Below are 17,674 nucleotides of genomic sequence, written 5' to 3'. Positions count from 1 at the left end.
AACAATCAATTTAGTGAGATCACTAATAGAATTAACATAAGTAACAGCACAACCATTCTCATCAAGTTCCTATTAAAAAAAACATAAATGATCATTTGCGAAAACTGAAATGATCAATTTGAAAATATTAAATGATCATATACCTGTACAACTGCTTGCCCTATAATCCTTTTGTGAGGAGTGTACATAGACTTTTTCCTCTTGAAATTACCCTTTGCCTTGTTGCACTACTTCTCTAAGGTACTCTTAGGCCTTACATTCCTCTCACCTTTAGGCCTAGCTTTTGGAGGATTCTTGATCTCAAGATCAACAATTTTAACCTCTTTAATAGGTTCACTAAAGTCAATTACACCTGATACGCTCTCAACCTTTTCTTTTAACAGATTGAAATAACACTCAACCTCTGCCCTTGCATTCAAAGAATTCTGACAACTTGTTATCAACTTAACAAACTTTCTGATTGTTTGTGACCTCCAAACACTAGTAGCTACAACATTTGTCCTCAAAGTAGGTTCTTCAATACCATGACTTCACATAGCAGCCTTTGTCCATCGTTTCATTATATACTCGTGTGGAATATTATGCACACAATACAAATGATATACTCGAAGAGAATGAGAACAAAGTAAACCAATCTCACTAAAGTACATGCATGTGCAACAAACTGCATGTGTTTCCTTATTAAAAACAACTTCATGCTTAATTATATCCTTCCCAGGCCTCCAAAGAAGATATGAATATTCTGGAAAACGCAAACCATTATCAACATGATCATAAGCTGTCCCCTAATGAACTCCTCTTCAAAAAGCACATAAGCTTGAATAGTGTACAATGATCTTGCATGAACTAATATACCAATATTAGCAAAATCTAGGTGCCTATTACCCTCAAAGTATTGTAATCTCTTCCACCTTCCTTACTTCTCCATTCAGAAATGACATCAAGAAAAACATGATAAAAATCACATAAACCTTGAGTCTTATTAAGACGTTGTGAAACTGACTTATTAGTAGTTTCACTACGTTGAGAGGACAATATACCACCAGACCAATACTTCTTAGAATAAGCAGGACAACACATTTCCTTTATTTTATACAAATCACATAACCAATCATCATTTTCACATTTGTATTTATCACACATCCTGTATAACAGAAATGATCATATGTTAATTAAAAATGAACAAAATATAAATTAAAATATGTACATTTGTATAAAGAATAATGATCATAAACAATATGGACACTAATAATATTATGATAACATACAAAAAAAAGAAAAATTGTATGATCATATGTAAAACACTAAATGTTCATATATATATATATATATATATATATATATATATATATATCACATAATAATCAAATATATCACATAATAAAAATAAAAAATAAATACAAAAAACAATAATTTACCTTTTCCAGAAATATTCAAATTCAGCAGAAGTTTCACAATACTTCAAAAGATATCCAAACAAACAAATCTGTAAAACCTTCCAAAGCTCTCAATGCTCCAATGTGTTTCTTAAAATTTTGTTCAAGATGCCATACACATAAACGATGATGAACAGTTGAAGGAAAAATGTTTCTTATACCCGCTGCAATCGCTTGTGCTTGATCAGTCATAATTGTAATGGGACTTTTCCTCTCCATTGAGTGCAAAAATGTGTCAAACAACCAATCAAAAGACTCGGTGCGCTCATTAAGAATAAAACCCATACCAAACATGACATTGTTACCATGATGGTTCATCCCAACAAATGGACCACATATCATTCCATATTTATTAGTCCTATAAGTTGTATCAAAAACCAACAAATCTCCAAAGTAATGATAATCTCTCATCATCCTACCATCACGCCAATAAAAACTAACTAAAGCACCACTATCATCTTGTTCAAAATCATAATAAAAATCTGTCTCATCCACATGTCTCTTGGCAAAATATTTAATCAATTGGTTACTATCACATCCTTCAATTTGGGCAGCTTTTTCAGATGACAATGCATTATACGCATCAGAAGCGGTAAAATAAAGATTAGGAGATTCACCAACCTCCTTCTTTAGAACCCTCAAAGAATCAGTAACTTTGACTCCGCTCAATTTCATTGTTGAAATGAAAAGAAGTTGCTCTTTATTCACATCCCTTTGAGACCTTATCAAATGCCTTTTTTCAAGAAGAATCATAGCATGATTATGAACCATTTCATGTCTTGTACATGTATAGACCCCTAAATGATCAATATGAAACTGCACAAAAGCTAAACAACCAATTCGATGATCCAACTTCCCATAAATCCTTTTATTCTTACACTAATTATCTTTGAATCCCTCATTACAACAAACAAATATTTTCATAAAAAAAGAATCATCTCTTCTTCTCTTACTCTTCCCAGTTTGAATTCCAAAACCTTTCCTAAAAGCATATTCATTATACGCTTCAAAAGCTTCATCTTCAGATTTAAATTCTTTATCCTTCAATTCAGACTTTTCTGCTTCTAAATAAACAATATCATACTTTTTTTCCACTGCACAAAGTTTTAATATACAATTATAAATGATCATAAAGAGTTTCATGAATGAACAATAACAAATAAGTAAAATGTTCAATATTAAAACAGCACATGATCAATTGCAAAAATTTCAGTACATAATATTTTGAACAATATCTTCATTATTTACCACTGCACGCAATATCGATATAAAAATGTAAAAATAAATGATCAAAAATGACTTTGAGACTGAACATAAACACATTAATAAGTACAAATAAGAAAAAATAAATGATTAATTGAAAGTATAAAATTAATCTAAAAAATATACAACAAAAACACACAATTCTAAAACACAGAGAAAACAAAAGAAGCAACAAAATGTTCATACAAAGTATAACAATCCAAAAACGTTCATTATAATATAATCAAAGTAGTAAATTTAAAAATCGAAGGTGAATAATAATACATAAATTAAGTTCAAATAAATAGAGCATTTTAACAGAACAAAGTAGAGATGATTAAAAATTGCAAAATTATGATCACAATTACTCACTTTGTTGAACCAACGAATCAACCAAACGAACTCCAGAAGGAAACACACGCTCGCAATCACGATCAAAATCAACGCAATCTCCAGATGCAGAATTCGCCATTGATGATCGGTAACAATTATCGAATTCGTAAAAAAAATCAAATGAAGAAGATGAATTAACAAGAGAAAAATGTAGATAAAAAATGGAGGTTGATCAATTGAAGAGAGAGAAAAAATAGGGTTTAAAATCATATATATACATAGCTTGAATAATAAGAAACAAAGAAAAAAGGAAAAAAGAGGAAGAAAAGAAGAAAAAATAAAAAAAGGGAAAGAATCGCAAAATGAAGCTGCACATGAGAACTTCACGCCAGCTACAAAACGACGTAGCTTAAGGGGGGTGTAGGGAGCACACCCTACGCTAGCGTGTAGGGTAAAATTTTCACTACAAGGGTGTGCAATACTTTGCTTGTCAGGCTTTGTTTAGGCCCCGTTCTTTTGAACTTCTGGCAGGGCAGAGTAGAGCAAGGGTGAGCAGAGTTGAGCAAATTTCAACATTACTATTAATAATATTACTATTATTAATGTTGTTGTTGTTGTTGTTGTTGTTGTTGTTGTTGTTGTTGTTGTTGTTATTAAGTGTATATAACATTGATTTAGGTGAGTGAAAACATAAATAAATGTGTATCATGCTTAACATATGTTAATAGTAGAAAGATAAAAGACAACAATTTAACATATGTTAATAGTAGAAAGATAAAAGACAACAGTTTACTTATGTTCATTTCACAAAAATTTTAAAATAAAATGATTTAATGAGTAATAATGATTTGCTTATAAATAATGATTTACTTGAAAACAACCTCTTTTTTTTTAGGAAAATTTGATAATTACCACCATCTATTGTTGCCTAAATTGAAAATACCACCTCAAGTTTTTTTTTTTTTTTTTTTTTTTTTTTTTTTTTTTAATTTAACCACCTAGTTTTTTTCCAAAAGTTCTATAAATCCCACCACTTTGTGAGATGACGTCATTGTGGGACCTACAATTTCGTTTTCCCTCATTCTTCCCTCGATTTCCCCTATTCTTCTGCTCCCCTCTTTCAATTTCATCTCTGAAATTTGATGTCATTTACAAAAATTTCACAAATTAGGTTATAATCTATACAATCTAACCTAAAACAAAGTGAATTGAATAGATTAATTAGGGTTTGGGTAATTAATTTGGGGGTTTTGCTAAATTTGTCAAATTAGGGTTTATGAAGTTAAAATTGAATGAATTAGTGGACAATTAAACAAGTAATTACCACGGATAAACCCGTAATTTGTCGAATTTAGCAAAACACCCAAATTGATTACCCTAATTTGTCGAATTTAGCAAAACCCCCAAATTGATTACCCAAACCCTAATTAAACTAATCAATTCAGTTCGTTGTAGGTTAGATTGTAGAAATTATAACCTAATTTGCGAAATTTGTGTAATTGAAATCAAATTTGAGAGATGAAATTGAAAGAAGGGAGTAAAAGAATAGGAGAAATCGAGGGAAAGAGAGGGAAAACGAAATTGTGGGTCCCACAATGACGTCATCTCACAAAGTAGTGGGATTTTTAAAACTTTTGGAAAAAACTAGGTGGTAAAATTCAAAAAAAAAAAAACTTGAGGTGGTATTTTCAATTTTTGCAACAATAGTTGGTGGTAATTATCAAAATTTCCTTTTTTTTAATTCATAAATTGTATGGAAAGATTTGAAAATAATTCAACTCAATGAACTAACAATCAATACCCACATTAAATGATTCTATACATTGTGATTCCAATATCAAATGTTTATAAAAAGAAATTGTTATTAATTGTTATTATTATTATTTATTTATTTGAAAAAATTGTTCTAATTATTAGAAATTATTAATTAATAATATTATTAAATATTAATTCTTGATAGTTTGAATTATTAAATAATAGATGAAGCCCGTGCAATACACAGTTTGTTTGAATTTTTAAATTTTTTTTTATGTTTGTGATAAAATTTGTTATATATTTAGATAAAATTCATAATATAAAAAAAATAATATTTTATATTTAATTAATTTAAACTTAAAATCTCATTCGACAATTTTGCATACATGGCATTTGAATTATTTTATTTTAAAAGAAATTAATAATCCTTATTTTATTGGTTACAATTAAAATTTATAATTCTACGTGGCGCGTTAAGAAAATTAAATCCTATATGGCTCTCTAAAAACTCGGGAAAAAACTCACCATATATATATTGATAATTATTATTATGATTAATAAATATTAATTATTATAAATATTAATAATTATTTTTAATATTAATAATTTTTATAATTATTTAAAATAATAAATTATTATCATCAATACAATATTAAATATTAATTATTATTTTATTATTAATTATTATTTGAAAATAGAGCATAGCAGAGCAGATTTGATCAGAGCAGAGTAGAGCAGCTCTAAATAACGGGGCCTTAGCTGTTTAATTGTTCTTAATTCACTTTATTTTGGCCGATTTGATCTATAGACCTCGTTACGTACGTGCGACTCAGATGGCTCGATCCACACGCATAGAGAAATATATCCACTCATGCGAGTAGGAGTCATAATTTGCGACTCTGACAGAAGTCAACTGTAACAGGGTGATACATTCTGATCATGGATAAAATATCAAAAATATAGCAATGGGTCAGCGCGAAAAGTCTCTCAAACTTAGCGCAAGTCTCGTTGCAAACAGAGACTTAATCGTAAAGCAATTCCTTACATGCAGATGAGGCTTCTGCTGACAATTTTTAGCGCTATTTTTGTTTTGCTGCTTTGCTTCATCTGCAGATCGATTTTCAGCATCAAATAATAAGTATTTGATGACGAATTCACGATAAAAAAATAGAAATTAATCGTTCATGTCTAGATGGACATTCGCGATGGCTTATTTAACACCGACAATTAAGGGTGTGCAATAGTTTGCTTCTTAGGCTTTGTTTAAATGTTTAATTAGTTTACTTTATTTTGGTTGATCTGATTTGTTCTGAATTTATTTTATCTAATATATGCATGCTTATACAGCTAAACTAGTTGCATCACCTCTCAAATGCAAATAATACTAAATGAAACTCAACAGTAGTCTTCTTCCTTAAAATTTCTTCCTTTTTATGATCCTCTTTCTTCACTTTCATAATACGGAGTAATAATTTTGATCTCAATTTTCGATCTACTCTCTCTCCTTTTTCATTCAATATTTTCTCTCTCCTCTTTCTTCTCTTTCATTTGACACATTCTCTCTTCTCTGTTCTTTTGCATCGTTCACCATAATGAGATCATCAATAAAGATTAGTTTTTATGTTATTTAAATTAGTTCTAATTATGTTTGAATTTAGCTGAGCTTGTCATTGTTTCTGAATTTATAGTTTGATCAATTTGTTGAGCTCTAATTTACTCTGATCTTGATAAATCGATTTTTTGATGAGAAGGTATTATGTGAGGCTTGCCTCATCAACAATTTGGTGAGTCAAGCCTTAAAATAACAATCCCAGTTTGTAGATGATATCATATAACAAATAGAAGATATCATCAATCCTATACATGATACCATGGAACTAATAAAGGATATCATTGAACAAACAAATGATATCATCTATAGGCGAGATGATATCAAATATAACTACATATACAATAGATGATATTATCAAGGATGACATCATGTAATCAATAGAGGATTATCATAGATACAATAGATGATATCATATAACTAATAAAGGATATCATGCATCCAACAAACTAATAGAGAATATCATCCAGCCTATAAATGATATCATATAATGATAAGAGGACATATATCATCTAGCCTATACATGATATCAACTAGGCAATGGATGATATCATAGAACCGATAGAGGATATCATATCCGACCTATAGATAATATCATGAAACCTATATAATAGATGATATCATGAAACCTATATAATACTACCTCCGTTTTTTTTAGTTAACCCGTTTTGACTTTAGCACTATTCACACACCTCCCTTTTATCGTGTTTTGTGCTTTATACGTAATTAAAAATATAGTCACGTGGGATCTTGTTAGATTCGTCACGTTATATAATTCAAAATATCAACTTTTCATAATTTTTGCTTATTGATAATTAAAGATATCAATGATTGAATAACTGCATTAGCAGACGTGACTAAAGAAACGTGTCAACTAAAAAGAGACAGAGGAAGTAGAAGATATTATTGAACTAATAATACGAGATATCATCTAGACAATGGATGATCATATCATCCAACTTATTATAGATGATATAATCTAGACAATATAATTCATTTTATAAAAATAATTAAAAGGTCAATAATGGAGGAACCACCATTGAACATCCCGTACTAGGCTCATGGGTATAATATAACATGCTCATTTATTTCTCAACCAAAATACATGAATTTGTTATCAAAACGCTCGCAATTCAACATATAGTCACATAGGATAATTAATCTCCATAATTATACACAACACGAGAAAGCCCCAAATTTTAAAAATTTGAGAATCTCAAGCATAAATCATGGACAAATATAATTAACAATCTTTATTTTCTCTCTCCTCTTTATCGATCCTCTTCAAATTCTCTTAAACTTTCTCTCTTTTACTCCATGGATGATTTGATCTCGATGAGTTTCTCGCCGTCAACGATACCAATCTCACAATTGTTAAGGTTTGATTATCAAGTGTGTTGAAAATGAAAGAGGAGAGAGAAAATGAGGAAGAAGCTGAGAGTGTTTGTGGAAAGGGTTAAGATGGACTGGCCAATCTTTAGGCGAGGTTTGCCTCACCCAATACTTTGTGTTTTTTTTTTTTATTTTCTAATTTTCATTCACTGGTATTCTAATTTTGATGTGACTATATATTTATTGAATTGCTTAATTATTTGTGGTCATTTTCACTCTCCTCTCTATCTCTCTTTTTTTTGGTAGTCTTTGGATCCTCAATCACGTTACAACTCGATAATTATTTTCCTTACAATGAATTACTAATTATTTTCTCTATTATGATGTTCCAAGATTAATTAGATTATATTCATTTTTTTAGAGTTTGAATAATTACTATCTAACTTGAGTATAATTTTTGTAAAAAAAATGAACATGTAGTATTTTAAAAATGAACATCTTGTTTTGGGGCTTTTTGTGTCATATGGTAGAGTTACGTCACTAAGTTTGATTCCCCTCCAGCTGCACCTGCAAAACAACGGAAGCTCCGGGTGGTCAGTGTTCCGCCTCCGACGATCAAGTTAGAAAGTGTCGAAGTAAGGTAAAAAATGCGGAAAGTAAAAGTAGATCATCTCGGATTCCTAGATTAAATGTTTTCTCAGACGTGAGAGAATTAAATTTAAAATTTTAATTTTATAACATCAACAATGTAGCAATAGTCATTTATACTTTCATTTCATCTTGATTTTTTAGTAGTTATTGAAGTTTTTTTTTTTAAAAAAAAAAAAAAGTGAAAAGTGTGCCTCATGAATACAACCGCAAAAATTAAACAAATTAATTCAACTATTTGAAAATTGAAACTTATCGAATAAATTTTTTTACAAGTTCATCTTCTTTAGGATAGATTTATTTCATGAATTAAAAAAAAAGTACATACCTGTAGACACCTAAAAATGTCTCCCCAAAACCAAACTCGATGATGAACAACCTTTCACCGCCATTATTGGTCGGGATTAGTATTTAATCTTTGGAGTGCTTAAATCCATATTCAAATCCATATTTTCATTTCATAAACCAACCCAATTCCTAGCCCATTTCCCCAAAATATAACTTATTTAACTCTTTTCGTGCCTTTAAACCCAAAATAATTCATTTCGTATGTTTTAAAATCATTAAATTTGTGTCCTTTTTATAAAAACGTTTAATCCAGTTTATTTTGGTCCATAATCTGGGTCCAATGATTAAATATTTGGATGGGGATTTAAAGTAGCTTTCCAACTATATATTATAAGCGCAAATCCGAGTTATAACGAATAAGTTATGGCCAAAATATTAAACTGAGCCCAAACCGAACCTAAGCCCACCTTACCTGCGACCCAATGATCATGTGGAGGGTCCAAATTATTTAATCCCATTCCTAAACCAATTAGGATTAACTATAAGTTTCTAAAATATCTTAATTATCCTTTTTGAAAAGATAAGATTAAAGAGTTTGAGATTGAATAGAACTCCTTTTTTTGAAAGTCCTAATTCTATCCGAATTGAAAGACATTCAAAGATAGACAAATATTATTTTCGTGCCTCATATTTTTTTCATCCAAATTTTATATGGTTGTATAGACTTGAAATTACCTTTCCAATGATATATTATAATATCAATTCCGAGCTATAACGGAAAAGATATGAATAAAATGTCAAACTCTATCCAAAATTGACACCATCTCACTATTACGGCCATATATTAAAATCTACATATAATTTTGACTTGATTCTAATTGGGTTGGAAAGTAAACTTGATAATATTTCCAATGATATATTATATGCCTTATTTCGACTTACGGATCAAAAGTTATGATTATTTTAAAAACGGGTAAAAAACTGAAATTACCGCGCAGCAGCAAAAATGCCGCGACGCGGCAAAAGCTGACGTGTCACGGGGCTTATTCCCGTGACACGGTGCCCATTTTTTTAATTCTGCACAATTTTTTCCCGTGTCACGGGATTTTGCACCGTGTCATGGTGCAATTTCCCGTGTCACGGTGCCCATTCCGTGACACGGGGATATTCCGTGTAATTTCCGCGTACTTTTTACACCGTGACACGGCATACTGCACTGTGCCACGGTGGACAATTCCGTGTCACGGTGCACATCACGTGACACGGGATTTCTCCGTGTTTTCTCCGCGTAATCCCTAAACGCATTTTCACTTCCCGTAACCTAATTATTTCCCGCGTCACTCAGATTTTCCCCGTGTTATGGGATCTTCCCCCGTCTGACGGTTCTTGTCAACGTGTCACGGTGCTCTTTTCCGTGACACGGTATTATTTTTTAGGGTTTTTATCTTTTTAGGGTTCCCCGTGTTCCCTCTGCTCATTTTTCCCTATAAATAGGACCCCCCTTTCTGCAGTTCGGGGCACCAATAATCATTCTCTCTCACCTTACACCAAAAATCATTCTCTTATCCCTCTTTAACCTAATTTCTAGCCTCCTTATTCTTCCATAATAATTCCCCTAAGCATTCCAAGGAGTCGATACTAAACCCGTGGTTCCGTCCTTAAACCAAGGTGTGAAAGGTATAAATAACTGAGGGTTTGGACCAAATCAACTCTACTTTTTATATAATTTAATTTCCATTTGATTTATATGTTTATTGAAGTTACTAACAATTTATTCATGATGTAGCAATTTAAAGGAACGCGCGAAATGTAAGTAATTAATTAAATTAATTACTCTTATTTTATTTTATGTTGCTAGTATCATGATTAGGTTATTTTATATTTGATTTGACTAACAATTTATTGTTGAATTGCTTCCAATATTAATGTTTATTCTATTATTATTTATTGATCACTATATTGCATGTTTAAAGGGAATATGTAAATGAAAATCACGCCTAATAAGATAATTTGTATAACCGGTTTAGGATCCTTTTTAATCCTGTTATTAATTCAAGTGATCACAAATATTTTAGAATTATGTGTTGCATTAATATTCAACCAATTTAGCTTAGTAATAGTTTGGAAAAAATTGAATCTTTGTTTGTATGCCTTTGAGATCGCAGGAATCACTTTTCACTATAAGAATCGAGTAGAGGCCAATACGGGCGAATGTGACTCCATGACTCACTTCGTACCATCATCCCCGATCCTCCTTTCGTGGTTCTGAACCATATGGAGTTAGTAATCTCATGGATTATGAATGGAGTGTAACCTTCACGGGTCAATCGTTTTCCTTTTATTCGTGGTTGCCTTAAATGATCCGTGAACGGTTTACAAGTTCCTTAAAAACTTGTTGGCGGCTCCCTACTTTCCTAGTCCCTAATCGTGTCCCTAATCGTATATGTCAATTCCCATTTCCTATGAGTGCCAAGCATATTCACCACATGCTTTAACGTAGGCGCACTTCGAGCGACGCCTACAATACCGAACAATTCCAACAAAAGTAAGTAATATTCACATAAATATACCTTTTATTGGGAGAATTAGTTTAATTTTTCAATTCTTCTCAAACATTCATGATGACTTTTCATATTTTTAGTGAGAGAAAATCAGTTGTGTTTTAGTGTAGATTAATTTTCAAAAGTTTAGATGTAAAGTGACTTATTTTAATATTCATAATATAGCAGCTGAACAAAGATGGCTTGTGGGGTGGGCTGCATTATTTTATTGAGGTGAAATATTCGTGGGCTGTGTTGAACGTCAAATTTGGGCCTGTTGCCGTAGCACTCTAGAAATTGTTTTCCTTTAAAATACATGTGTTTGCTCTTTTTAAAATACAAATTAGGAAAATCTAAGACATTATCGCTACCGTGAAAAACGGCTACGACAATTTTCAAGACACGTGGCGGAAGACTATTTTTAAAATCATTCAAAACAAGTCAACTTCAAAGTCAAAACCCAACGAAAGTAAAGTCAAACCGAAGTCAAACCAAATCAAATAAAGTCAACCTACAATTTGGAACCATTGTAGCCCCATATTAAAACCGAGAAATGCCAAAACTTTTGCATTAGTTTACAAGCACGATAAAGAAATAATAATAATAATGCAATAAAACACATCATATTCCTATGAGAACTAAACATGATTCGTTCCTCACTCATGCCCATCATGAATGTGCTTCATCACCTGAAAAGCTTCTCTCTACTTGTTCCCACTACTCGCCATTAAAAACGGGTCGCTGTAGGGAAAAGGTAAAGACAAGGTCAAACAAACACCCAAACACACAATCAACAAAGCTAAGTACATAAGCGTAATGAAACACACTTACATGTTTTCATCCTATCAATCACATAACTTACCTTACTTGTTGCACATGTTTACAAGAATACAACATACAACATGAACATTCAATAAATAACTAAATTATTTATTTAGCTTGATAAAGGGGTACTAACACGGGAGCTAACCGTGCCAGTATAAAAGAACCACTCGTAAGTGGCGGAGTTCCTGCACATAAATAATAAAAAGGAATATACAGTATTCTGTATTCTCAATAGAAGTTATGGTCAAATATAAAGTCACATAACTCTCCCCATATGTTCATACTCTAGGTATATACGTTCCAAGAGTTTTGGTGGGTAATCTCTTTCACTTAACGTTATTTACATATTATTTAACTTGGTGATGACTCAAAAACCATAGCAATAACAATAATCGATACCATTATTCAAGCAACCAAGTATACCACTTTAATTCTTGAATGATTAGTGACCACATAATCTTCAATGTTGAACCCTTTTTAATCTACCTTGGTATCAAAAACACCTTAAACGCATAATGCGCCACAAATCCTATCCCTCGGGGTTGAATACACGTTGAGTGCACTTAGGCACCAAAAATGTGATTTAATCCTCGTGTCCTTAGACACTTAAATAGCTATTTCCTTTTGCTCATTGCATAAAAAAAATTCTCTTACAATATTCCAAACCAAATTAAACATTTAGTTTAAAAACTTGCTCTCAATCATGCCAATAATAAAGTGTGGTCCATATCCAACATGCCATTAAAATTAATTCCAATCACCACACATAATCCATATTTCACCATTTAATCACCAATACTAAATCAATCCACAATTCCAATCAATATCTATCATGATACTACTTGGAACTAATAAATCAAGGCCTAGCATGCTTCTACATATTCAAATAATTTCTAAGTACGCAAACGTACCTTGAATACGATCTCAAAATCGCCACGTCTACACAAAATCTCTCACTTGGAAATCTCCTACAATCCAAAGTTATAAATAGGCATGAATACCTATTCCATAATGTAGACACCTTATTATGTCTCCCCAAAAACCAAACCCAATGATGAATACCTTTCACACAATTGATTATTGAACAAAGTGAAAATGTGAAAAGTCTTGTGATGCGGTTGTTTTAATTAAAAATATCTTTCTTTCTATTTTAGAAATGAACTCTATTTATGAAAAATGTTCAATCCATTTTAATTTGGTCCATGATAAGTGTCCAATAATAGTGTAGTTGGATTTGGCTCGAAAAGAGCTTTCCAACGATATATTATAAGCCCAATCCCGATGAATAATGAGAAAGTCAATGGCGGACCTATTACGCCCACATAGGGAGCACCTACATCCCCATTATGAGAAAAAAAAACAAATCTTTAGGCCCAAGTTAGTTTTCAAAAATAAAAGCCCAAAAATTTGGACTTCCATTCCAAATATCTTTATCTCATTGTAATACCTCGTATTTTCATACGTATTTTCTAATTAATTAATTAGGAATTATTTTATAAAAAGGGTATTTTAGTAAATTAATTATTTGGAGCCAAAATAATATTTGAATTTTGACGTCAAAAGTATTTTGAAAACTAATCATTATTTTGGATAAGATTTATCATCCATTTATCTTATTGTCAAAAACGGATTATTTACATATTTTGGATATTTTAATTAAAGCAAATAATATTTTATTAATTAATTATTATGGCTGAAAATTCCCAATAATGACCTAAAGAATTTAGGATTTTCCATGAATGGAAAATCTGATTTTCTTGGTTATTTATTGGTAAATAATTGGTATTTAATTAATTAATTATGTAAGTATTTATTTTATATTATTTATACAATTATTTTATTCCTTAAAAACTGAGCAAAATCTTCCTAAATACATCTAGAGGAAATTGAGAATTTGAGCTATGGTAAGCTCAATATTTTCGGCTCTCTTGAATTATTTTGGGGGAATTTATTTGGTAAATTTGTATTTTTAATTATCTCCCAAAATCTATTATTTTCCTTAATTCTATTTCTCCATGTTTTTAATATTTAATCATCATATTTCTTGCCATTTATTCTTCTTAATTATTCCCCAAGTAATTTCAATTTCCTTATTATTTTTCATGACATACATACTATATGGAATATTTCAAGCATTATCCCAAACTTGAACCACACTGTGATCATACACTAAAGTACGGTGGCGTCCAACAGAAAAGAAGGTAGAGCAAAAGAGTCGCCAACAAGTTTTAAGAACTTGTAAACCATTCACGAGGTGAAGGTTACACCCCTTAACGATCCAGGAGATCGTCAACTCCAATAGGTCTGGAACCATGATTGAGAGTTCGGGAATGAAGGTACAAATCCAACCAAAAAGATATTGAACCTGCCCTAATAATAGGCCTCTAATTTAATTTGATCATATTCATGTGCGCTTTCTGACTAACATGCAATCAATAGGTTAACCCTAAACCTGTTTATCTATGTTGGTTGAATATTAATGCACAAATAAAACTATTATTGGCGATCACTTGAATTATAATCATATTAACCCTAAACAAGATTATTAATTAACTTATTAAGCGTGATTACAAGTACAAATTCCCTTTAAACATGCATAAAAGGTGTGATCAAGCAATAACAATAAAATATCAAGCAACATAATAACAATCATAATAATAATAATAAATCATAATAAGAGTCATAAGCATAATCATAATAAAGCATAATATTAATAGCAAGATCCTAGGCATGATACTAACAAGATTAATAACAAACCCAATCATGTTACTAAACAATAAAGATAAAATATGTAGCCCTAACATGATACTAACATGAATATATTAAGAAAAGAATAGGAAGCATCGCAGGAATCACAATTGTCATATTTGATATTAGAAATTATAGTTATTACCCTAAACATGATACTAGGAAGATCAAAACACCCTAACATGACACTAGGAATCATAATAATAAACTAGACATGATTTCTATATCATAATATCAATGCAAACAATTAAAGTACTTACTTGGATGCCTCGTATCTCTTTCTAATAACAAAATACACGCGTTAGTAACTTCAAGGAAAATACAAACAAACAATTAAATTAAATAATTGAAATAGAGATTTGGGACCAAACCCTCAGAAATTAAAACCTTTCACGTCTAGGGCGAAGGCAACTTTGAACTTGGCTAGGTGTGTCTAGTGCTAATGTATGAGGAATTGTGTTTGTAAAAGGGTTGGTTTAGAAAGTGAGAGAGAATCAAGAAATTCTTGATGAAAGTTGATGAGAATTAGATGAGAAAGATTGATGAGAATTGATGATTGAAAACGGAGGTTTTAGCAGACTATTTATAGAGAAAATCAGTCGGACGTGATAAAAAAAACGAAGCAGAGTTTTGAAAAGAATAAAACACGATTGCAGCGTCAAAAACGCGCGTGGCGCCAAACGCTGAGTGTAGTGCCAAACGCCAAGTCTGGCACCAGACGCTAGGCTTGGCGTCCAGCGCTGCAAAACAATTTTTGCGGATTTTGTTTTTATCATATCTTTTGATCCAGAAGTCCAAATAAGTAATATAATATGTCTTTGAAAGATCTTGAATTCTACTTTCCAACCCAATTAGAATTAGATAATATATTTTGTAGATAAAAAGATATGACCGAAATAGTTGAAGGGTGTCAGTTTTGGATAGAGTTTCATATCTCATTCATATCTTTTTCGTTATAACTCGGATTTAATATTATAATATATCATTTGAAAGATAATTTCAAGATCTATACAAACGTATAAAATTTGGATAAAGATTATGAGGCACTAAAATAATATCTTAACATATTCCACTTCGTATAAAACAAGGATTCTAAAAAGGAGTAGTTTTATTCAATTTCAAACTCGTTGAAACATAATTATCAATGCTAACTCCATTAGGATTTAAGAGAACCTTCTAGAATATTCTAGAAGACTATAATCAATCCTAATAGGTTTAGGAATGATAATTAATAATAGGCCCTCCTCTAGATTATTGGGCCGTAGGTAAAATACGGTTGAGCCCAGTTTAGTATATTTGGCCATAACTTCCTCATTATTCAACAGAATTGGGCTTATAATATATCGTTGGAAAGGTATTTTCAAGACCCATCCAACTACACCATTATTGGACCCTTATTGTGGACCAAAGTAAACTGGAATGCACGTTTTTCATAAATAAGGTAAGAAAAGAAATATTTTCATAAACAGAAAGAAGAGATATTTTAATAAAAACATCCTCATCACTAGTCTTTTCACACTTTCGCTTTTTTCGATAATCAGATGACATAAAAAGTATTCATCACTTGGTTTGGTTTTGGGGAGACACATTTGGGTGTCTACAGAAGCCCCCACTTTGACTGAGTTTGGAGAAACGCAAGTTTTAAAAACAAAAGTCAAAGTAGAGATAGGGAAAGAGAATGATTCAGAACGTTCTGCGATCCTAAACCATTCTTGTACCGCCGAAATCTGCAAAACTAGCGTTAGTTAAAACTAATAAGAGAGTTAAGAAACGCGTATCTTGCACCGTCGAGCACACGTCTATGGGGTAACCGATTGTTGCATTTGATGTTGTGACAACCTTCCGCAAGCTAGGGAACGTCATATTGATGTTTTGATGTTCACTCGTCTCTGAACAATAGAGCTTCTGAATGATATGCTCACGCGTCTCTGAGCAAAAAAGCTTTGATGTTATGTCCATGCGTCTCTGAACAAAAGAGCTTTGATGATATGTCCACGCGTCTCTGAACAAAAGAGCTTTGATGATATGTCCACACATCTCTGAACAAAAGAGCTTTGATGCATGAATGTTTGTTGCGATCGTTCGGTTGGCTGCGAACAGGAGCTTTGCTGAATAGTTGTATCCTGTAAAAAATCAAAAGATTGCCAAAAGACTTTGCTAGTGCTTTTCTTAGGGTCGACCTAAGGCTTGATGTTTTTTTTCTTAGGGTTGACCTAAGGTGATTGACTGACTTGAGGTTGACTCAACGTGACTGACTGACTTGAGGTTGACCCAAGGTGAATTGACACGTGTGACTCATGACTCGTGTGTGCATTGTATTGTGATCGTGCGACTCGAAAATGCAAAAAAGGTAAAAAATTTCCGTCATTTTTGTGGAGGGTACCGACTTTCTCCCGAAAAAGAAAGACGCGAAAAAAGAAAGAATCGAAGTTTTTGAAGGTGCATGTTGAATGAGCTTAATTCGTTAATGTTGTCTCTCACGGTACAAGGATTGTAACATCTTAGACTACCCTAGTTGACTTGATAATGAAAGTATTTAGGTGACTTAGGCGCGGAGGCTAAGTACTTCATACTTTGCGATGCAATGATGATTGATGTTGATATGACAAGGCATGCTTCAGCGTTGTGTTAAGATTTCATGACAAAGGGTTCCTAAGGGAAGTATATTTGGTCAAGTATCTGTGATGTGTGTGATGGTGATACTAAAGTTAGGCCGCAAGGGCCAAGTGTGTGGAAAAAGATATTATTTCAAGATGAGTCAAATGATGGTGACTCTTAGGCTAGGTAAGCTAATGATGTAGGAATCAAGTCCCCAAGTCTAGCTCTAAATGAAAAGGGATGAGCATTGGATCCCTTGATATGATCATTTATGAATGTAAATATGAATACATTTTTTATTACGGTCGCACCTCGATGTG

Source organism: Chenopodium quinoa, unplaced genomic scaffold (assembly GCF_001683475.1).
Source record: "Chenopodium quinoa cultivar QQ74 unplaced genomic scaffold, ASM168347v1, whole genome shotgun sequence".
In the NCBI taxonomy this organism is placed as follows: domain Eukaryota; kingdom Viridiplantae; phylum Streptophyta; class Magnoliopsida; order Caryophyllales; family Amaranthaceae; genus Chenopodium; species Chenopodium quinoa.
The sequence above is the reverse complement of the archived record's forward strand: the minus strand, read 5'-3'. Positions refer to the sequence as shown.